This window comes from Aphelocoma coerulescens, unplaced genomic scaffold, assembly GCF_041296385.1.
Source record: "Aphelocoma coerulescens isolate FSJ_1873_10779 unplaced genomic scaffold, UR_Acoe_1.0 HiC_scaffold_84, whole genome shotgun sequence".
Classification (NCBI taxonomy): Eukaryota; Metazoa; Chordata; class Aves; order Passeriformes; family Corvidae; genus Aphelocoma; species Aphelocoma coerulescens.
In genome coordinates, this window is record NW_027184068.1 from 534,097 (window position 1) to 544,541 (window position 10,445).

The following is a 10,445-nucleotide window of genomic DNA, read 5'->3' on the forward strand; positions in this document are numbered from 1 at the left end:
TGCACAGCCAAAGGACCCAGAGCCGGTGTTACACACCACGGCTGTGCCTGGCACAGAGACACCAGTGGCCACACAAGTGGCCATGGCACTGTCCACACACAGTCCCTGCTGCTGCTCCCCCAGCCGCTGGCACCAACTCCCAGCCACCCACTCCTAAAGCCACGGGGCCCACTGGGACACTGCGGGGGCTCGTGGAAGCCAGCGGCCATTGTGACACAGCGGGGCTGCACAGAGCCCACGGTGCTTTGTGACCCGTGGCTCCCAGGAGAGCCTTTGTGATGCTGGGGAACTACAAGGAAGCCTGGCTCCTCTGTGACACCACCACAGAAGCTCAGGGGAGCCCTGGAGACCGTGCTGATGCTATTGAACCTGATGCAACCCTGCCTCCTCTGTGACACCACAGAAGCTCTTGGAGCCCTGGAGACCGTGCTGATGCTATGGAACCTGATGCAACCCTGCCTCCACTGTGACACCACAGAACCTCTGGGAGCCCTGGAGACCGTGCTGATGCTATGGAACCTGATGCAACCCTGCCTCCACTGTGACACCACAGAAGCTCGGGGAGCTCTGCAGACCGTGGGGATGCTGGCGAAGCTGACGGAACCCTGGGCACCACAGTGACGCTATGGAACCTGGTGGAACCGAGGGGCCACAGTGACACTGTGGGGCCTTTTGGAAGCAACAGGACCCTGGTGGGAAGCCACGGGATGATCAATCCTGCACGAACCTGCTCCAGGTGGGCTCCTCTCTCCCGGCTTCCACAGGTGCTGCTAGGATCCCACTCCGGCACTGGCTTGGCACGGGCTCACGGCTTCCTTTGGCAATGGCTCTGCTCCAGGATGGCATGCTGCAGAGAATGCAGGTAGATTTTGTGCTCACTCCTGGCATGCAGCTGGACAATAAAGCCTGATCCAGCCCCCCCTCAGCATATGTCCGGCTCTGGCATTGGGGCGGGGCAACTTTGGGAGCAGCCCCAGCCCTGCTCCTGCTCCCGGCTGGGCACCCAGCTGCTGGGACACAGGTGTGTCCTGATGCCACCGTCTACTCCTTTGAGAAGGGGAGGACAGAGTGCATCAGGGAGTTTGGTGTGGCTTACATGCGGCAAGGAGAAGGTGCAGCCCCAAACTGGCTTTCACTTCTAGAACCTTTTGCTATTGCGGGAGCAGCTGCTGGAGCTTTTCAACCGAGCTGCAAGAGTGAAAAGTGTGATGGCATGTCTATCTGAGAAGGAAGGTTCGGTGCCGCAGCCTGTTGTGCACAATTTATATGCTGATAAGAGAAGGGGGTGCTTTTGCAACGTTTTCCTTCCTGACACTTCTGTCTCTGTGAGCTTTAGCTGCTTGGACTCAGGGATACCGAAGGTGTGTGAAAGTGACTGGGATGCGAGAATCATGTTGCACAGGGAACAGGGAAGGTCAGCAAATGTTTCCTGTCCTGGCACATCTCTCAGTCTGAACTGCAGCTGCAGATGCTTCACTTCCGCCAAGGACTCTGCCACCTTGAGAGAAGGATGCGCTCTATGGAGTTGAGAAAGAAAGTGCGTCTCACTAGCTTCTTTCCTCTACTTCATAGACAGCAAAGGGGCTATGAAAGGCAGCACTGGCTTTTTGTTCTAGGACTTCTTCTTTACAAGCAGCTGCTGGATGTTTGGAAGGGGGTTTGGGATATGCAAAAATGAGAGGCTAAGATGGTAAGAGGGTAAGATGGAAGTCATCTGGCAAAAGCAGAGCTCACAAAAGGGCCAGCTGAGAAAGCTCTTGCTGCCTACAACTTCAACTGCACCCCTCAAAGCAGCAGCACACACGCTGCTCTCGGCACTTTCCTTCTCAGCTCTACGCACCATCCTAAGCCTTGCCTCTCCCACACTCAGGATCCAAAGACAACGGCACCAGGGACTGCTCACACACTAAAGGCACCAGGACAAAAGGCTCACCAGCTTGGCCTTTGCATTCCCGCTGACAGCTCCACAGCTTGAACCCAGAGAACTGCCTGCTGCCAACAGCCTTTCCAATCACTCTGAGCACCTCATGACAAGGAGTGTGGGGAATGAATCTCCAGCAGCCTCCTGCCCCAGGCTGTCCCCCGGGAGCAGCCCTGCTCCAGGCCGTGACTGCCACCTGCACAGCCAAAGGACCCAGAGCCGGTGTTACACACCACGGCTGTGCCTGGCACAGAGACACCAGTGGCCACACAAGTGGCCATGGCACTGTCCACACACAGTCCCTGCTGCTGCTCCCCCAGCCGCTGGCACCAACTCCCAGCCACCCACTCCTAAAGCCACGGGGCCCACTGGGACACTGCGGGGGCTCGTGGAAGCCAGCGGCCATTGTGACACAGCGGGGCTGCACAGAGCCCACGGTGCTTTGTGACCCGTGGCTCCCAGGAGAGCCTTTGTGATGCTGGGGAACTACAAGGAAGCCTGGCTCCTCTGTGACACCACCACAGAAGCTCAGGGGAGCCCTGGAGACCGTGCTGATGCTATTGAACCTGATGCAACCCTGCCTCCTCTGTGACACCACAGAAGCTCTTGGAGCCCTGGAGACCGTGCTGATGCTATGGAACCTGATGCAACCCTGCCTCCTCTGTGACACCACAGAACCTCTGGGAGCCCTGGAGACCGTGCTGATGCTATGGAACCTGATGCAACCCTGCCTCCACTGTGACACCACAGAAGCTCAGGGAGCCCTGGAGACTGTGGTGATGCTATGGAACCTGATGCAACCCTGCCTCCACTGTGACACCACAGAACCTCTGGGAGCCCTGGAGACCGTGCTGATGCTATGGAACCTGATGCAACCCTGCCTCCACTGTGACACCACAGAAGCTCGGGGAGCTCTGCAGACCGTGGGGATGCTGGCGAAGCTGACGGAACCCTGGGCACCACAGTGACGCTATGGAACCTGGTGGAACCGAGGGGCCACAGTGACACTGTGGGGCCTTTTGGAAGCAACAGGACCCTGGTGGGAAGCCACGGGATGATTAATCCTGCACGAACCTGCTCCAGGTGGGCTCCTCTCTCCCGGCTTCCACAGGTGCTGCTAGGATCCCACTCCGGCACTGGCTTGGCACGGGCTCACGGCTTCCTTTGGCAATGGCTCTGCTCCAGGATGGCATGCTGCAGAGAATGCAGGTAGATTTTGTGCTCACTCCTGGCATGCAGCTGGACAATAAAGCCTGATCCAGCCCCCCCTCAGCATATGTCCGGCTCTGGCATTGGGGCGGGGCAACTTTGGGAGCAGCCCCAGCCCTGCTCCTGCTCCCGGCTGGGCACCCAGCTGCTGGGACACAGGTGTGTCCTGATGCCACCGTCTACTCCTTTGAGAAGGGGAGGACAGAGTGCATCAGGGAGTTTGGTGTGGCTTACATGCGGCAAGGAGAAGGTGCAGCCCCAAACTGGCTTTCACTTCTAGAACCTTTTGCTATTGCGGGAGCAGCTGCTGGAGCTTTTCAACCGAGCTGCAAGAGTGAAAAGTGTGATGGCATGTCTATCTGAGAAGGAAGGTTCGGTGCCGCAGCCTGTTGTGCACAATTTATATGCTGATAAGAGAAGGGGGTGCTTTTGCAACGTTTTCCTTCCTGACACTTCTGTCTCTGTGAGCTTTAGCTGCTTGGACTCAGGGATACCGAAGGTATGTGAAAGTGACTGGGATGCGAGAATCATGTTGCACAGGGAACAGGGAAGGTCAGCAAATGTTTCCTGTCCTGGCACATCTCTCAGTCTGAACTGCAGCTGCAGATGCTTCACTTCCGCCAAGGACTCTGCCACCTTGAGAGAAGGATGCGCTCTATGGAGTTGAGAAAGAAAGTGCGTCTCACTAGCTTCTTTCCTCTACTTCATAGACAGCAAAGGGGCTATGAAAGGCAGCACTGGCTTTTTGTTCTAGGACTTCTTCTTTACAAGCAGCTGCTGGATGTTTGGAAGGGGGTTTGGGATATGCAAAAATGAGAGGCTAAGATGGTAAGAGGGTAAGATGGAAGTCATCTGGCAAAAGCAGAGCTCACAAAAGGGCCAGCTGAGAAAGCTCTTGCTGCCTACAACTTCAACTGCACCCCTCAAAGCAGCAGCACACACGCTGCTCTCGGCACTTTCCTTCTCAGCTCTACGCACCATCCTAAGCCTTGCCTCTCCCACACTCAGGATCCAAAGACAACGGCACCAGGGACTGCTCACACACTAAAGGCACCAGGACAAAAGGCTCACCAGCTTGGCCTTTGCATTCCCGCTGACAGCTCCACAGCTTGAACCCAGAGAACTGCCTGCTGCCAACAGCCTTTCCAATCACTCTGAGCACCTCATGACAAGGAGTGTGGGGAATGAATCTCCAGCAGCCTCCTGCCCCAGGCTGTCCCCCGGGAGCAGCCCTGCTCCAGGCCGTGACTGCCACCTGCACAGCCAAAGGACCCAGAGCCGGTGTTACACACCACGGCTGTGCCTGGCACAGAGACACCAGTGGCCACACAAGTGGCCATGGCACTGTCCACACACAGTCCCTGCTGCTGCTCCCCCAGCCGCTGGCACCAACTCCCAGCCACCCACTCCTAAAGCCACGGGGCCCACTGGGACACTGCGGGGGCTCGTGGAAGCCAGCGGCCATTGTGACACAGCGGGGCTGCACAGAGCCCACGGTGCTTTGTGACCCGTGGCTCCCAGGAGAGCCTTTGTGATGCTGGGGAACTACAAGGAAGCCTGGCTCCTCTGTGACACCACCACAGAAGCTCAGGGGAGCCCTGGAGACCGTGCTGATGCTATTGAACCTGATGCAACCCTGCCTCCTCTGTGACACCACAGAAGCTCTTGGAGCCCTGGAGACTGTGGTGATGCTATGGAACCTGATGCAACCCTGCCTCCACTGTGACACCACAGAACCTCTGGGAGCCCTGGAGACCGTGCTGATGCTATGGAACCTGATGCAACCCTGCCTCCACTGTGACACCACAGAAGCTCGGGGAGCTCTGCAGACCGTGGGGATGCTGGCGAAGCTGACGGAACCCTGGGCACCACAGTGACGCTATGGAACCTGGTGGAACCGAGGGGCCACAGTGACACTGTGGGGCCTTTTGGAAGCAACAGGACCCTGGTGGGAAGCCACGGGATGATCAATCCTGCACGAACCTGCTCCAGGTGGGCTCCTCTCTCCCGGCTTCCACAGGTGCTGCTAGGATCCCACTCCGGCACTGGCTTGGCACGGGCTCACGGCTTCCTTTGGCAATGGCTCTGCTCCAGGATGGCATGCTGCAGAGAATGCAGGTAGATTTTGTGCTCACTCCTGGCATGCAGCTGGACAATAAAGCCTGATCCAGCCCCCCCTCAGCATATGTCCGGCTCTGGCATTGGGGCGGGGCAACTTTGGGAGCAGCCCCAGCCCTGCTCCTGCTCCCGGCTGGGCACCCAGCTGCTGGGACACAGGTGTGTCCTGATGCCACCGTCTACTCCTTTGAGAAGGGGAGGACAGAGTGCATCAGGGAGTTTGGTGTGGCTTACATGCGGCAAGGAGAAGGTGCAGCCCCAAACTGGCTTTCACTTCTAGAACCTTTTGCTATTGCGGGAGCAGCTGCTGGAGCTTTTCAACCGAGCTGCAAGAGTGAAAAGTGTGATGGCATGTCTATCTGAGAAGGAAGGTTCGGTGCCGCAGCCTGTTGTGCACAATTTATATGCTGATAAGAGAAGGGGGTGCTTTTGCAACGTTTTCCTTCCTGACACTTCTGTCTCTGTGAGCTTTAGCTGCTTGGACTCAGGGATACCGAAGGTGTGTGAAAGTGACTGGGATGCGAGAATCATGTTGCACAGGGAACAGGGAAGGTCAGCAAATGTTTCCTGTCCTGGCACATCTCTCAGTCTGAACTGCAGCTGCAGATGCTTCACTTCCGCCAAGGACTCTGCCACCTTGAGAGAAGGATGCGCTCTATGGAGTTGAGAAAGAAAGTGCGTCTCACTAGCTTCTTTCCTCTACTTCATAGACAGCAAAGGGGCTATGAAAGGCAGCACTGGCTTTTTGTTCTAGGACTTCTTCTTTACAAGCAGCTGCTGGATGTTTGGAAGGGGGTTTGGGATATGCAAAAATGAGAGGCTAAGATGGTAAGAGGGTAAGATGGAAGTCATCTGGCAAAAGCAGAGCTCACAAAAGGGCCAGCTGAGAAAGCTCTTGCTGCCTACAACTTCAACTGCACCCCTCAAAGCAGCAGCACACACGCTGCTCTCGGCACTTTCCTTCTCAGCTCTACGCACCATCCTAAGCCTTGCCTCTCCCACACTCAGGATCCAAAGACAACGGCACCAGGGACTGCTCACACACTAAAGGCACCAGGACAAAAGGCTCACCAGCTTGGCCTTTGCATTCCCGCTGACAGCTCCACAGCTTGAACCCAGAGAACTGCCTGCTGCCAACAGCCTTTCCAATCACTCTGAGCACCTCATGACAAGGAGTGTGGGGAATGAATCTCCAGCAGCCTCCTGCCCCAGGCTGTCCCCCGGGAGCAGCCCTGCTCCAGGCCGTGACTGCCACCTGCACAGCCAAAGGACCCAGAGCCGGTGTTACACACCACGGCTGTGCCTGGCACAGAGACACCAGTGGCCACACAAGTGGCCATGGCACTGTCCACACACAGTCCCTGCTGCTGCTCCCCCAGCCGCTGGCACCAACTCCCAGCCACCCACTCCTAAAGCCACGGGGCCCACTGGGACACTGCGGGGGCTCGTGGAAGCCAGCGGCCATTGTGACACAGCGGGGCTGCACAGAGCCCACGGTGCTTTGTGACCCGTGGCTCCCAGGAGAGCCTTTGTGATGCTGGGGAACTACAAGGAAGCCTGGCTCCTCTGTGACACCACCACAGAAGCTCAGGGGAGCCCTGGAGACCGTGCTGATGCTATTGAACCTGATGCAACCCTGCCTCCTCTGTGACACCACAGAAGCTCTTGGAGCCCTGGAGACCGTGCTGATGCTATGGAACCTGATGCAACCCTGCCTCCTCTGTGACACCACAGAACCTCTGGGAGCCCTGGAGACTGTGGTGATGCTATGGAACCTGATGCAACCCTGCCTCCACTGTGACACCACAGAACCTCTGGGAGCCCTGGAGACCGTGCTGATGCTATGGAACCTGATGCAACCCTGCCTCCACTGTGACACCACAGAAGCTCGGGGAGCTCTGCAGACCGTGGGGATGCTGGCGAAGCTGACGGAACCCTGGGCACCACAGTGACGCTATGGAACCTGGTGGAACCGAGGGGCCACAGTGACACTGTGGGGCCTTTTGGAAGCAACAGGACCCTGGTGGGAAGCCACGGGATGATTAATCCTGCACGAACCTGCTCCAGGTGGGCTCCTCTCTCCCAGCTTCCACAGGTGCTGCTAGGATCCCACTCCGGCACTGGCTTGGCACGGGCTCACGGCTTCCTTTGGCAATGGCTCTGCTCCAGGATGGCATGCTGCAGAGAATGCAGGTAGATTTTGTGCTCACTCCTGGCATGCAGCTGGACAATAAAGCCTGATCCAGCCCCCCCTCAGCATATGTCCGGCTCTGGCATTGGGGCGGGGCAACTTTGGGAGCAGCCCCAGCCCTGCTCCTGCTCCCGGCTGGGCACCCAGCTGCTGGGACACAGGTGTGTCCTGATGCCACCGTCTACTCCTTTGAGAAGGGGAGGACAGAGTGCATCAGGGAGTTTGGTGTGGCTTACATGTGGCAAGGAGAAGGTGCAGCCCCAAACTGGCTTTCACTTCTAGAACCTTTTGCTATTGCGGGAGCAGCTGCTGGAGCTTTTCAACCGAGCTGCAAGAGTGAAAAGTGTGATGGCATGTCTATCTGAGAAGGAAGGTTCGGTGCCGCAGCCTGTTGTGCACAATTTATATGCTGATAAGAGAAGGGGGTGCTTTTGCAACGTTTTCCTTCCTGACACTTCTGTCTCTGTGAGCTTTAGCTGCTTGGACTCAGGGGTACCGAAGGTATGTGAAAGTGACTGGGATGCGAGAATCATGTTGCACAGGGAACAGGGAAGGTCAGCAAATGTTTCCTGTCCTGGCACATCTCTCAGTCTGAACTGCAGCTGCAGATGCTTCACTTCCGCCAAGGACTCTGCCACCTTGAGAGAAGGATGCGCTCTATGGAGTTGAGAAAGAAAGTGCGTCTCACTAGCTTCTTTCCTCTACTTCATAGACAGCAAAGGGGCTATGAAAGGCAGCACTGGCTTTTTGTTCTAGGACTTCTTCTTTACAAGCAGCTGCTGGATGTTTGGAAGGGGGTTTGGGATATGCAAAAATGAGAGGCTAAGATGGTAAGAGGGTAAGATGGAAGTCATCTGGCAAAAGCAGAGCTCACAAAAGGGCCAGCTGAGAAAGCTCTTGCTGCCTACAACTTCAACTGCACCCCTCAAAGCAGCAGCACACACGCTGCTCTCGGCACTTTCCTTCTCAGCTCTACGCACCATCCTAAGCCTTGCCTCTCCCACACTCAGGATCCAAAGACAACGGCACCAGGGACTGCTCACACACTAAAGGCACCAGGACAAAAGGCTCACCAGCTTGGCCTTTGCATTCCCGCTGACAGCTCCACAGCTTGAACCCAGAGAACTGCCTGCTGCCAACAGCCTTTCCAATCACTCTGAGCACCTCATGACAAGGAGTGTGGGGAATGAATCTCCAGCAGCCTCCTGCCCCAGGCTGTCCCCCGGGAGCAGCCCTGCTCCAGGCCGTGACTGCCACCTGCACAGCCAAAGGACCCAGAGCCGGTGTTACACACCACGGCTGTGCCTGGCACAGAGACACCAGTGGCCACACAAGTGGCCATGGCACTGTCCACACACAGTCCCTGCTGCTGCTCCCCCAGCCGCTGGCACCAACTCCCAGCCACCCACTCCTAAAGCCACGGGGCCCACTGGGACACTGCGGGGGCTCGTGGAAGCCAGCGGCCATTGTGACACAGCGGGGCTGAGGGGAGCCCACGGTGCTTTGTGACCCGTGGCTCCCAGGAGAGCCTTTGTGATGCTGGGGAACTACAAGGAAGCCTGGCTCCTCTGTGACACCACCACAGAAGCTCAGGGGAGCCCTGGAGACCGTGCTGATGCTATGGAACCTGATGCAACCCTGCCTCCTCTGTGACACCACAGAACCTCTGGGAGCCCTGGAGACCGTGCTGATGCTATGGAACCTGATGCAACCCTGCCTCCTCTGTGACACCACAGAACCTCTGGGAGCCCTGGAGACCGTGCTGATGCTATGGAACCTGATGCAACCCTGCCTCCACTGTGACACCACAGAACCTCTGGGAGCCCTGGAGACCGTGCTGATGCTATGGAACCTGATGCAACCCTGCCTCCACTGTGACACCACAGAAGCTCGGGGAGCTCTGCAGACCGTGGGGATGCTGGCGAAGCTGACGGAACCCTGGGCACCACAGTGACGCTATGGAACCTGGTGGAACCGAGGGGCCACAGTGACACTGTGGGGCCTTTTGGAAGCAACAGGACCCTGGTGGGAAGCCACGGGATGATTAATCCTGCACGAACCTGCTCCAGGTGGGCTCCTCTCTCCCGGCTTCCACAGGTGCTGCTAGGATCCCACTCCGGCACTGGCTTGGCACGGGCTCACGGCTTCCTTTGGCAATGGCTCTGCTCCAGGATGGCATGCTGCAGAGAATGCAGGTAGATTTTGTGCTCACTCCTGGCATGCAGCTGGACAATAAAGCCTGATCCAGCCCCCCCTCAGCATATGTCCGGCTCTGGCATTGGGGCGGGGCAACTTTGGGAGCAGCCCCAGCCCTGCTCCTGCTCCCGGCTGGGCACCCAGCTGCTGGGACACAGGTGTGTCCTGATGCCACCGTCTACTCCTTTGAGAAGGGGAGGACAGAGTGCATCAGGGAGTTTGGTGTGGCTTACATGCGGCAAGGAGAAGGTGCAGCCCCAAACTGGCTTTCACTTCTAGAACCTTTTGCTATTGCGGGAGCAGCTGCTGGAGCTTTTCAACCGAGCTGCAAGAGTGAAAAGTGTGATGGCATGTCTATCTGAGAAGGAAGGTTCGGTGCCGCAGCCTGTTGTGCACAATTTATATGCTGATAAGAGAAGGGGGTGCTTTTGCAACGTTTTCCTTCCTGACACTTCTGTCTCTGTGAGCTTTAGCTGCTTGGACTCAGGGGTACCGAAGGTATGTGAAAGTGACTGGGATGCGAGAATCATGTTGCACAGGGAACAGGGAAGGTCAGCAAATGTTTCCTGTCCTGGCACATCTCTCAGTCTGAACTGCAGCTGCAGATGCTTCACTTCCGCCAAGGACTCTGCCACCTTGAGAGAAGGATGCGCTCTATGGAGTTGAGAAAGAAAGTGCGTCTCACTAGCTTCTTTCCTCTACTTCATAGACAGCAAAGGGGCTATGAAAGGCAGCACTGGCTTTTTGTTCTAGGACTTCTTCTTTACAAGCAGCTGCTGGATGTTTGGAAGGGGGTTTGGGATATGCAAA